Source organism: Cupressus sempervirens, chromosome 11 (genome assembly GCF_028749045.1).
Source record: "Cupressus sempervirens isolate cs-2001-9-10 chromosome 11, ASM2874904v1, whole genome shotgun sequence".
NCBI classification, from domain to species: domain Eukaryota; kingdom Viridiplantae; phylum Streptophyta; class Pinopsida; order Cupressales; family Cupressaceae; genus Cupressus; species Cupressus sempervirens.
Window position 1 is genome coordinate 151,560,049 of NC_143128.1, and position 14,186 is coordinate 151,574,234.

The following is a 14,186-nucleotide window of genomic DNA, read 5'->3' on the forward strand; positions in this document are numbered from 1 at the left end:
TAGATACCATCTTTCTTTTATTGGATCTCCAAACATAGGCATCTCAAATTTTTTACTCATTTCTTCTAAAAATACTTTTCACAGATCATCATTTAATATAAATAAAGTGTCATCCAAAAATATTTCTACCAACACAATCTTCTTGTCTAGTCCTTCTTTGATATATAGACTATTGTTATCATTTGTTCTTTGAAAACCAATCTTTATCAAGTAGTTATGAAGTCTTTCATACCAAGCTCTAGGAGCTTGCTTGAGACCATATAATGCTTTGTGTAATTTATAGACCATATCTCTTTTGTTGGGATCTACAAAACCTTAAAACTATTCTATGTAGAATTCCATTCAAGAATGTAGATTTTACATGCATTTGATAAAATTTAAATCCTCTATATGTTGCATATTCTAGTAGAGTTCTAACACATTCCAATCTTGCAATAGGAGCAAAAGTTTCAACATAATCAATACCTTCTTCTTGAGAATAACCTTTACATACTAACCTAGCTTTATCTTTGGAAACTTCTCCATCTTCATTTAGCTTATTTCTGAATACTCACTTTGTGCTAATTACATTTTTTTCCTTGGGTCTTAGAAAAAGAGTCAAAATATTATTCTTCTCTATCTATTCTATTTCTTCATTCATGACTTCAATCTAACATTCATTATCCAAAGCATCTTTAACATTTCTAGGTTCAAACTCAACAAGAAAACACATACCTTTCAATTTATTTCTTGTCATTATTCCATCTGACTTGTCTCCAATGATCTAATTAGGTGCGTGATGCTTTCTAACATATCTTTCTAACATAGGTTATTTGGATTTGGAGCTTGTTCTACTAGCTTCTTCATGATCTTCTATATTAAGCTCAACTTCCACTATCTGTGACTCCAGTCCATCAGACTTAAATTGATCTAGAAACATCTTGATAGCTTTTGACTATGACTTAGTTCCTTTAACTATGACTTAGGTTGCACTAGATATAATTTAGTAGCTTTTGGAGAGTTTGGGGATTTGGGAGGTGAAGCTTTATAACTTGTAGATAGATTTGGTAATGTATCAGGTTCATAATAAATAAATCTTTTGTAATCCTCAGGTTCTTTGTTTCTTTCTTCTTCACTCTTTTTTTGTAAACTCATCGATTCTCACATATGCACTTTCTATGATTTTATGAGTAAATAGATTCAAACATTTTTATGCTCTGCTTCTACAGGAGTATCCTAGTAATATGCCTTCATCACCTTTGATATCAAATTTATCTTTTCTAGATTCTTTTAAGAGATAACATTTGCTACCAAGTACTTTCAACTAACTTACATTAGGTTTGTAGCCATACCATAGTTCATAAGGAGTTTGATTTGAGTCTTTCTTCAACTTTACTCTATTCAAGGTATGCACTACAATACAAATTGCTTTCTTCTTATTTGATTGCAACATTCTTTTCCATCATCAATGTTCTTGCACAATCTATGAGGGATTTGTTCCTTCTTTCAACTATTCCATTCTACTATGGTGTACAAGGGGTTGATACATGTCTCTTAATTCCTTTTTCAACATAGAATTCATTGATCTCATTGGAAACAAATTCACACCTCTGTCTGATCTCAAACATTTCAGCTTCTTTCTAGCTTCTTTCTGTATTCTTGCCAGATACCACTTAAATTTTTGAAAAGCTTCATATTTTTCTTTTAGATACATTACAGTCATCATTCTAGAATAATCATCAATAAAATGAATAAAATTTTTATCTCTACTATAACTCTCTATTTCAATAGGTTGACATAAGTCTATATGTACAAGTTTTAAGACTTCTTCAAAATGATAGTTCTTTCTTTTGAAACTAGACTTTCCCATCTTACCAATTTCATAATTTTTGCATAGACTCATATCAAGTTTTCTCAAGCTAGGAATACCTCTCACTCTTCTATTTTTACTTTTCTTGACCAAATTATGAAAGTTAACATGACATAATCTTTTGTGCCATAATCGACTTTTTTTCTACTTGAGTAATAAGCATGAAATTTCTCTGAGATCTAGGTACAATAGATTACCTTTTGTTTGTTTGCTAGACCCAACCAAATTACCTTTTCCATCTAGTAGTTTGGCCTTGCCATTCATAAATTCTACCTTGAATCTAATGTTATTCATCCATGCCACACTTAGTAGATTATGCTTTAGTCCTTTAACCCAATAAGAAATGTCACATCTAAGTTTACTAGTTAATGAGATTGAACCTTTTTCCTTTATGCAACAAGGTTCATTATTTCCAAATCTCACACTACCACCATCATAATGTTCTATGTGTTCACATTTTGTTTTATCACCAATCATATGATGTGAGAAACCACTATTTATAATCCATTTATTATTTTTTCTAACATGAGAGATAAGTGCCATTTTATCTCCTTCATCATCTGATTCATCTTTTACAACAATATATACTATTTCATCTTTATTGTTATCAAAATCTTTAGCCATGAAACGAGATTTCTTTCCTTTGAACTTATTACTTTTCTTTTTATCTTTTTCTTCTCTATTTGGGCACCTTGCAATAATGTGACCAACCTATTTACAAAAAAAATAGATGAAAGAAATCTTACCTTTGTACTTTCCTCTGCATTTGGAATATTTTCTTGCAAGTAGGGCTTCAACAACTTCAAGATTATTGTCTAAACTTTCTTCATTGTCTTCACTCTCTAATTGATTGGCTTTTTATTTATTACCCCTTTTCTTGAGTGAAAGCTTGGGTTCAAATGTATACTTAATACCTTTTGAACTAGGGACATAGTTATCATAGTTATCCAATTCAAAAGCTATCAATCTTCCAACTAGAGCATCCAATGTTATTTTTCTATTTCAAATACATATCATTTCTTGAATAGTAGAAACTCTAATTACATAGATAGGAAGAAGGGTTTTGAGTACCTTTCTTACAACTATTTTGTCATCAATGTCTTCTCTAGATACTTTGATTATGCTCACACTTGCTTTAATTCACTCAACATGTTTTCTAATGTTTCACTCTCATCTTCATCTAATCAAATTTCCCTCTGAGACTTTCAACTTTATGTATTCTTGCATTATCATCTCCTCCATAGATGGATTTTAGCTTGATCCACATATCATAAGCTGTAGTGCAACTTTTGACTTCATCAAATTCAGTATAATAAAGAGAAGATGCAATATCAATCATCATGATGTTATGATTTTTCTTTTCAACAATTTCTTCAAGTAATAATATTTCAATAGGAGTTTTCTATTCACTATCAAGATATTTACAACTGAAATCATTGATAGTTTCCAAATGTAACCTCATAAGTCCTTGCCATGTTACAAAGTTGTCTTGGTTCATCTTGGGAATCTCTATTTTGTAAGACATCTTGATCTTTAGGTTAGGTCTTTTAAACTTTCTCTGCAAGCACCAAAAACTTTGATACCAATTGTTGGAAATATATCAAGAGTAACCAAGAGGGAAGGGGTGAATCAATTACCACAAAAATAAAATCTAGATCCCTTATATGTCAATACAAATCAAAACTTAGTATAAACTAAACTCTGCTATAAATCAGTAAATACACAAGCACTCGGTTTACACTAACAAATGTTGTAACTTGGTAAACATTGAAATAGCTTGGCAAATGCTTATCATGAAAATTTTAATATATTGTCTATGATTGATCTTACTTTAACTTAGTTTCATAGACATAAAATAAATAGCATGAACACAATTGACACCAGGATTTAATGTGGAAACCTAATTTTGGAAAAACCACCAATTGTAACTAGTTACAAATTTTCACTCTTTTGAAGTGAGCCCTATTAGGAGGCAACCCTATTAAAGGTTACAAAAAAAACTATTAGGTGTGACCCTATTAGGAGTGGCCTTGTTAGAGGTCTTTAGACATCAATAGAAATGACATCTTGTTGGAGGATTTACAAATAATGTTTAAGCCAACACTATTAAGTGATTTAGATCACTACAATGGTTAGAGAGTACCTATAAGATGACTTGATTTCTAATGCAACTTAATTGCTAATTACAGATCTCAATTCTAGTTTGTATACTTGATCCTTCTTGATCAAATTATCTTTGTAGCTCACCAAGGATATTCTTTTATCCTTTTAATTCACTTTCTCTAAGCATCATTAAATCTTTAATTATGTTCCACACATGTAATCCTCAACTTAACTTTATATTTATATCTTACACATTGTCAAGTCAACTTGAATAAAACTTAGGATAATTAATATTCATCTTCTCAATAATCTAGAATCAACAAAAAATTCAATTGAACTCAATATGCCAAAACAATAAAATCCTTCATTAGCCAACCCTGCTCGATAGATACTAATTCAAAGTAATTTTCCTATGTTAACCAAGTGAACTCAGCCAACACTACATATTCAAAATGTTTCTTTGGTAATCGAGTGATCTTAGTTAATAGTGGTTCCATCCAAAATTTTCTTCATTAACCAAGTGAGCTCGGTTAACACTCAACTTTTGTAAACTTTCCTTTCTTGCATGAGTGAACTTGGTAGACACTATCTTCTAAACTAGGAAAACTCTAGAATGCTCGGTAGACACTAAAAAATGTCTTCAATGCCCAAGTCAGCTCAGCATACACTGAATTGAAATGATATGAGATTTTGTGTAATATCAAAGACAATACACAATTAATAATTTTTTACCAACAATAACTATAGACTCCACAAGAGCTAATACAACAAGGGAATGACTAGCAATTCAATTCTTTACTAAAAAAGTAAACAATTAATTTTGATTTAAATGTGTACTATGAAACCACATGACTATATCAATTTGCATCATAATTTATGACTACTATCTTATCCATTTCCATTTAGAGTCATACTAGTAAAATTTTGACCTATTTAATTGATTTGTAATTAAATTTATCAGATGTTAACCCTAAACCCCATTCTTATGATATCTTTCCCATATTCCTAGAAACCCTATCAATTCATAGAAGCATTTACTTAATTCCTTGAATTAAAAGAAAAAATGAAATGATATAAAACCTATCCCAGCCACATTAAATTGAAAGAACTTTATTCATTTCATATCATACTAACAAGCATATTAAAGTAGAGACATAATTTAGAGACACAAATATTCAAAACTCCCCTTTTTGTATTAATCTTCCTTTAACATCATACAATACATATATAAGACTCATAATATATCTTAATATGATAAATTCTATCATTTAAAACATGTTCTATTCTTAGAGTGCAAATTTTAAAATATAGACAATTGACAAAAAAAACTTGGATTGACTACAATAGTATAACACTAAAATTGTACAAGACTCGGACCCTCACTCCACATCCTAGAAATCCTTTTATAAGAAAGTATTGCAAAAAACTTTAGATGGGAGGACACATGTCAAAATTTTATTTGAAATTAAATACAAAGATATTTTTTACATGTTACTTTACAAAACATTCTTTGTATCTGAAAAAAATTGGGGAAAAGTTGCAAAATTGGCAGGTGGCAATTTCTTCAGGTATCTCTAGAATGAATCTATTTGTACTTTAACAATCTTTTTCTTTCCTTTCCTTTTCTTCATTTCGTCTCTTCTACCTTTAATTAAGACTTTAACTATCTAGTCATTATCCCCTAATGGTACAACCTTTATTCTTGCTATAACTTCCCAAATGGCTATATTAGTGTCCACATCTGGCCATGTGGCATCTTTGATTCCATTGAACTCTTCAAGGTACTTGCTCCATTTAGCATCTATTATAGTGTTGACCTTTGCAATTATTTTTCCCATTTTTTATTCTAATTTATATAGCATATCAATTAAATCATATACTACTCTAGTATTTGCCTCACCATTGGAGTATGCCATAAACCTATAGTGATTCAAAATGCCATCAAAAGAGTATGACCATTCTAAACATTTCTTGACTTGTCCATCACTGTCCAAAATGCTAGGTATAAAATTTGGTGTTCCTGTGGCAATTAACATTTTTTTTTTGTATCAACTATAATGTTCCCATAAAGAAACCATTTAAGTCCTTTACTCTATGAATTAACTTCCTAACAAGAATGATTAACCCCTTTGGTAGATCTTTCTTTTGAGTAAGCATGGGCACATGTCTCTCAAAGAATTGGATGTAAGGGCCCCATGTGGTGAATAAGGGAGATAAAAAGGCAATTTCCTGAGATCATAGATACTTTATCCCTTGTAAAACATGATAATTACTATGCACATTTTGTGAGACAAGTTTTAAGAAACTTATCTTGTGAATCATTAAATTCTTGATGGTTCTTATTTCTATCTCTTTTTTTGACTCCAAAAACTCTTCATCAATAGCCATATCTTCTATTGTAGGTGCATAGCCTCCTAGTTTTAACATACCTCTCATAGGCTCCTTCTAGCTACTCTTCAAGTACATCAATTCTATTCTTGCTCAACAATAATGCTATCATGCCCAAAATTTACTGGGAAAAATGCAACTATATATATTTTTTAGTTATTATTTTTATTTATCTATTTATTTAACTAAGGGAAGATAGTTTATTTCTCACAAGTCAAGTTGCGGTTAACTCTTAAGGATTAACAAGATTCATCTACTCAAGATCATATTAGTTTAATATTTTGGCTTATCTGAACACACTTAAATTCATTATCTAGATTGAAGATAATACATTAAGGTTGAGACTCTAATGGGTAAAATCATATCAAGTGAATAACCTAGCACATACCTTACTTGTCACAATATTGCTAGTACTAGCATTTTTTAGCATTACATTTTGATCTAACTCTATTTAGGACCAAGATGTTACTCTAGGGGTAACCATCCTTTAGCCAAGCTCAATTCAAGGCACACCAGGCTGAGTTGAAATGATATAACAAATATAATTACATTCAATAATGGTGATCATTTCTATGACTTGTAGAATTGTGGAAGTTGTTTCCATAAGAGTTTGAGTTTCTTGCCACATTCTATAAAGGACCTAAATATTACTATTCCAATCATATAGGTGAGATAATAGTTGACCAACTGGAATGAAACCTCACATTCAATGGATAACTATTAGGTGGTGTGAAGACATAAAGACAATACTTGATAGACATTCAATTAGAGAGGGGGAACATTGTTGGATTTTGTATTGTTTCGTATCTCCATAGGCTTTCTTGCATTCTAATAATGAAAATTATTAATGTGGAAACATATGACAAATTTCATAATGGATGGTATGTACAAATCCACACTAACATCTAAGTACATTTATGCATGCATACCCTATGATACATGCCTATTATATTCTAAGTACATTGATTTTAGATTATCTAATGCATTAATTAAATGATCTATTAACAATAGATGTTATCTAATACATGTATCATAAAATTCAATCCCTCTATATTTTAAATACAATAACTAGAATTTATATTATATATATATATATATATATATATATATATATATATATATATATATATATATATATATATATATATATATATATATATATATGTATGTATGTATGTATGTATGTATGTATGTATGTATGTATGTATGTATGTATGTATGTATGTATGTATGTATGTATGTATGTATGTATGTATGTATGTATGTATGTATGTACATATATATATATATGTGTGTATACAGATATATGTATGTACATATATATATGTATATACATATATATGTATGTATATATATATATATATGTATATATACATATATATGTATATACATATATATAGATACATATATGTGTGTGTGTGTGTGTGTGTATGTATGTATGTATACACACACACACAACACATTTCCCTAAATTAAAATCCAACTTATAATATTACTACCCTCTTCATCCATTTAACATCATTTTACTATTACCACCCAACTAATGCAGGAGCATCCAGAGGTATAAGGGCAATCCTGTGTCAACCAAAAAATGTACTTAGACTTAGTTTTTGTTTCATGTGTTTTCATTTCTGGATACCAATTTGGGTCAAATAAAAGTTCTAACTCTCGCAGTTCCACTATCAGTGTTCTAAGATAGAGTATTTGAACATCTTGGGATATGTGTAAATGTCAAAAAATAGGAGTATATAATTGAGCCATCATTTTGGTGAACTAGAAGGTGTAAATTGGTTGGAAGATTGTAATTTTAATTTAGAGCATTCCAGAAAAAGAATTAGGTCAAAAGGCCCCACGGTTTGAAAGTTATTGCAATTTTTTAATTTTTGGAAACCTCCTAAGAATGCTTCAAAGTCAGGTTAGGGGAAAAAATTAGGGGATGAGTGAAGCTGGTCAATAGGGCTATAGAGCACTTCGAGAGCTTTCTAAAAATGTAAATGGTTTGTCAATTGAAGCTACGTTTCAAAAGTTATGCTTCCTGGAAGTTCGGTTACCATTTTTGGATTCTTCTAGATTTGTGTTGACTTCTAACGCAGCTTCTAGAGCCTTCTATTTGGTCAGTGGATGCCAACTAGTACTTTCTAGAATGTACTCCTAATCCTTGAACCTTCAGGATCTATTTAAGAACATTTTTGGCATTGTAAAAGGCAGTTCGGAGTGGAGTTTAAGAGAAGGTACAAAAAGGAGAAATTATCTCTAGACTTATACTATTTTAAGCCCTTAGGGTAGGTTTTGAAGTCTATTTTCTTTGTACTAAATGTATTAGATTATTTACAAAGTTAATAAAATTTCCCTTTCCTGTTGTGTCCATTTTGTGATTGGGTTGTGTCCCCATCAAGTGGTATCAGAGTTGGTTTTCTTGAGTGTGTAGACAGAGTGCTGACTGTGAGGCAGTTTGCACCAGGCTTGTGTGGTTGTGGGTTTGAGTTAAGAAGATGCCTCCATGAAGAGAGCATGGTGGAAGGGCCGGAGCTATTAATCCTGAGGAGGTTAGAGTCCTCCAAAGGCAGGTATAAGCATTGTAGGAGGAGCTTTGTAGAGGAACAAATGTTGCCACAGGCGATGAAAGTGAGGATGACAATGAAGAAGAAGAAATTGGACCAGAAGGGGAATTTTACGGGGAAGTTCTAAATCAGGTAGAGGAAAGGATTTTTAGGGCCATTACTAAATTTTGGAAAAGACCTTTTGGAAAAGACCTACAATTGATGTGGGTGTATTTTCAGGAAACTTGAAACCAGATGAGTTGGTCGACTAGATCAATAAACTAGAAGAGTACTTTGAGTATGAGGATATGAGAGATCCAAATAGGGTTAAGTTTGCAAAGGCCAAACTAAAAGGCCATGCCAAAATTTGGTGGCAAGAGGTTTAATTGGAAAGAAATAGAAGAGGAAAGGTGAAGATTACAAGGTGGGATTGTATGGTGGACAAAATGAAGAAGCAATTCATTCCTGTTGACTACAAGCTTGATTTATTTAAGAAGATTCATGGGTTAAAGCAAGCAGGAAAATCAGTCCAAGAATATATAGAGGAGTTCTATCGACTTCTGATTAGAGCAGGGCATGTAGAAGCAAATAAGGAGAAGGTTTCTCGTTATATCAATGCGTTGCGACCTAGCATCCAGGAGGAATTAAGACTGGTAAGAATGACCAACGTTGAAGAAGCATACCACTTTGCCCTATGAGTTGAAGAGAAACTAAATAAAAAGTTTGAAGGGAGAAAAAGAGGGCATGATCAAGGAGGAAGGGGTAGTGGTAGGTCATCTAGAGGCCGAAATGAAACCCAAAAGAAAAATGAAGATGTGGGTACTAGCAAGAACCAGAGGAATGAGGGTTTCAACCGCTCCCATGATCAAGACTTTGGAAATCAGAGAGGAAGAGATAGAGGACATGGACAAGGAAGAGGAGACTTTTGTGGTACCTATTTCCATTGTAATGAAGAAGGTCATCATGCCTTTGAATGCTCTCAACGACAAGGCAGGAAAGATAGTAGAGCTGAGGGTCAAGCTAGGGTTGCTCATGTGGATGAGGATGCTCAATCATCACATTCAGAGGATGCAAAAAGAGGAGAGACTTTAGTAAATGAAAGGGTCCTACTAAGTGGTGAGATTGAACCAAGAAAAAGGAGGAGTTTATTCCGTACTAGGTGCAAGTGTGAGGATAAATGTTGTGATGTGATCATTGATTGTGGTAGCACCGATAATTGGGTATCAAAGGAGATAGTCTCTAAGTTGAAGCTCAAGAGGAAGAAACACCCCCAGCCCTACCAGATTGCTTGGGTGAAAGATGATCATAAGGTCCTAGTAAGTGAACAATGTTTAGTGAAATTCAAAATTGGGAGTTACCATGATGAAGTTCTCTGTGATGTTATTCCAATGGATGTTTGCCATCTATTGTTGGGTAGACCATGGTAGTTTGATAGGCATGAAGTAAATGATGGTCATGAAAACACATACTCTCTAACAAAGGATGGTGTTTGCCACAAACTGAAGCCCATGAAAAAGGAAGGTGAAAAGGTATGTAGCAGTGTTAAGATTTGTCTTGTTGATGGAAGGAAGTTTTTAGATGGCATGAAACAACAGCGTATGTGCTATGCTTTGATTCCTATGAAAGATGAAGAAGGTAGTAGTGAAATACCACTTGAAGTTTCAGATTTACTAGGTGAGTTTTGAGATGTCATCTCTGATTATGTTCCAAAAGGATTTCCAATGGTAAGGAAAATTAATCATCAGATAGATTTAATTCCAGGAGCTAGTTTGCCTAACAAGACTACTCATAGGATGACTCCGATTGAAATTGAGGAGCTAAATAGATAGGTTCAGGAGCTATTGAGGAAGGGCTTGATTTGGGAGAGCCCGAGTCCATGTGTAGTACTTGTAGTACTAGCACCAAAGAAGTATGGATAGTGGAGGATGTGTATAGACAGACTCTCGAGCTATAAATAGGATAACCATCAAGTATTAGTTTCCTTTGCCAAGAATGGATGATCTTATGGATTGCTTGAGTGGAGCTCAGTACTTCACAAAGATAGATCTCAAGAGTGGCCATCATTAGATATGGATTCGAGAAGGAGATGAGTGGAAAACAACCTTCAAGATGAAGGAGGGTCTTTATGAGTGGTTAGTCATGCCCTTTGGATTAACGAATACCCCAAGCACCTTCATGTGGCTTATGAATGAGGTACTTAAGAAGTTCTTGGGAAAAATTTTTATTGTCTATTTGGATGATATTTTAATTTTCAGCAAGACTTTGGAAGAACATTTATTGCATATTTGTAGTGTCCTTGAAAGGTTAAAGGAAGAAAAACTATTAATTAATTTGAAGAAGTGTATCTTTGCAAAAAGGGAGTTAGTCTACTTGGGGTTTGTTATATCACCTGAAGGTCTCAAAATGGATCCAAAGAAGGTAAAAGCCATATTGGAATGGCCTACTCCAAGGTTTACTACCAAGTTAAGATCATTTCATGGTCTAGTTAGTTTTTACAAGAAGTTCATTAAGAATTTCAATGGCATATGTGCACCCCTGACTGACACAATAAGAAGGGATAGAAAAGAGTTCAAATGGACTGCGACAGCTGTGAGAAGTTTTGAATTGCTAAAGAAGAAGGTGATAGAACAACCTATGTTGGCACTTCCAAATTTTAGAAAGGTGTTCCAGGTGGATTGTAATGCTAGTGGTAGTGCTATTGGAGCTATATTGAGTCAAGAAGGTAAGCCTATTGCATATTTTAGTAAAAAAGTTGAATGATGCAAAAAAAAAGTATTTTGTTTATGACCAAGAGTTCTATGCAATAGTTTAGGCCTTAAAGAAATGGAGGCATTATTTATTGCCAAAGGAATTTGTTTTGTATACTGTTCATCAGGCATTAAAGTACCTAAATAGCCAAGGTAAATTGAATCAGATGCATATGAAGTGGGTAGAGTTCTTGTAGAGCTATACATTTGTGTTGAAGCATAAAAGTGGAAAATCTAATAGGGTTGCAGATGCACTAAGTAGGAGACAGTTGTTGCTTACAGTAATCCAGGTTGAAGTAGTTGGGTTTGATGAACTCAAGAATCTGTACCCTGAGGATCCTAATGTTTTTGAAGCATGGAAAGCTTGTAAAGAGCCTATTGCTATAGACAAAACCAAGTGGCTAGACTATCTGATTCAGGATGGTATGTTGTTCAAAGGTAGTCTATTATGCATTCCAAGGAGTTCCATGAGGGAAAATTTGATTAAGGAGAAACATAGTGGAGGGATGATAGGACATTTTGGTTAGGATAAGACCATTTCCATTCTTAGAGAATATTATTTTTGGCCTCAGATGTCATAGGATGTGAAGAAGTTTGTACAGAGTTGTCAGATTTGTCAAGTTGCCAAGGGATTTAGTCACAATATTGGACTTTATCAGCCATAGCATGTTCCATCAAAGCCATGGGAGGACATAAGTATGGATTTTGTTCTTGGATTGCCGAGGACACAAAGGGGTAATGACTCAATATTTTTGGTGGTTGATAGGTTCTCCAAAATGGCACATTTCATTCCATGCCACAAAACTCATGATGCTATCCATATTGTAGACTTGTTTTTCAGAGAGGTGGTAAGACTACATGGTCTTTCAAGGAGTATCATTTCTGATCGAGATACTAAATTTTTCGGGTATTTCTAGAGGATATTGTGGAAGAAGTTGAGAACAGACTTAAAATTTAGTTCCACACATCACCCACAGATTGACGGCCAAATAGAAGTGGTAAACAGAAGTCTAGGCAATTTGTTGAGATGTTTAGTTGGGGATAAGCCCAAGGGGTGGGATTTGATTCTACCACAAGAAAAGTTTTCTTACAATAACTCTATAAATAGGAGTACTAGAAAATCACCATTCCAAATTATATATGGAAGTAGCCCAAGGATTGCACCAGAATTGAGGAAGATAGAGCAAGGGGAGAGGACAAGTGCTGAAGCTAAAGAATTTGCTGAACATATCAGGCATCTACATGAGGAGGTTCAGGCACACATTACCAAGATGAATGAAGAGTATAAAGCTAGGACTGATCAAAGGTGAAGACATAAGGAATTTCAAGTAGGCGATCTAGTCATGGTACACTTACAAAAAGAAAGATTTCCAGCCGATACTTACAACAAGCTGAAAATGAAGAAATTTGGTCCCTACAAAATTTTGAAGAAACATGACTCAAGAAATGCATATGAGGTGGAGTTGCTAGATGGTATTCACATTTCTCCTATTTTCAACATTGCAGACTTAATAGAGTATCATGATGATGGTGTAGATGAGGAGCTAATGTTAGAGCCATGTCCAATTCATACTTCTAACAAGGAGGAGATAGAAGACAATCTAGATCATTGTGTGGGTAGGAGTACCAAAAATAGGTAGTATGAAGAGCATTTGGTCAAGTGGAGAGGATGGCCGATAGAGGACTCAACTTGGATTTTAGTAGCCGAGGTTTCCCATTTGGGATTTCCTCTATCATTCATAAAGTCACAAGGTCACTTTTCAATCTACCCTGGGTGTCTGATGCAGGAGCATCCAGAGGTATAAGGGCAATCCTATGTCAACAAAAAAATGTACTTAGACTTAGCTTTTATTTCATGTGTTTTCATTTCTGGATACCCATTTGGGTCAAATAAAGGTTCCAACTCTCACAGTTCCACTATCAGTGTTCTAGGATATAGTATTTGAACACCTTATGATATGTGTAAATGTTGAAAAAATAGGAGTATGTAATTGAGCCATCATTTTGGTGAACTGGAAGGTGTAAATTGGTCAAAATATTGTAATTGTAATTTAGAGCATTCTAGAAAAAGAATCAGGTCGAAAGGCCCCACGGTTTGAAAGTTATTGCAAATTTTCAATTTTTGGAGACCTCCTAAGAATGCTTCAAAGTCAGGTTAGGGGCATTAAATGACCTCAAATAGGGCCAAAAAATGGGGGACAAGTGAAGCTGGTTCATAGGGCTATAGAGCGCTTTGAGAGCTTTTTGGAAATGTAAATGGTTCGTCAATTAGAGCTACAGTTCAAAAGTTATGCCTCCCAAAAGTTCGGTTACCATTTCTAGATTCTTCTAGATTTGTATCGACTTCTAATGTAGCTTTTGGAGCCTTCTATTTGGTTGGTGGATGCCAACTAGCACTTTCTAGAATGTACTCCTAATCCTTAAACCTTTGGGGTCTATTTAAGAACATTTCTAGCATATTCAAAGGCAGTTCGGAGTGGAGTTTGAGAGAAGGTACTAAAAGGAGAAATTATCTCCAGACTTATACTATTGTAAGCCCTTAGGGTAGGTTTTGAAGTC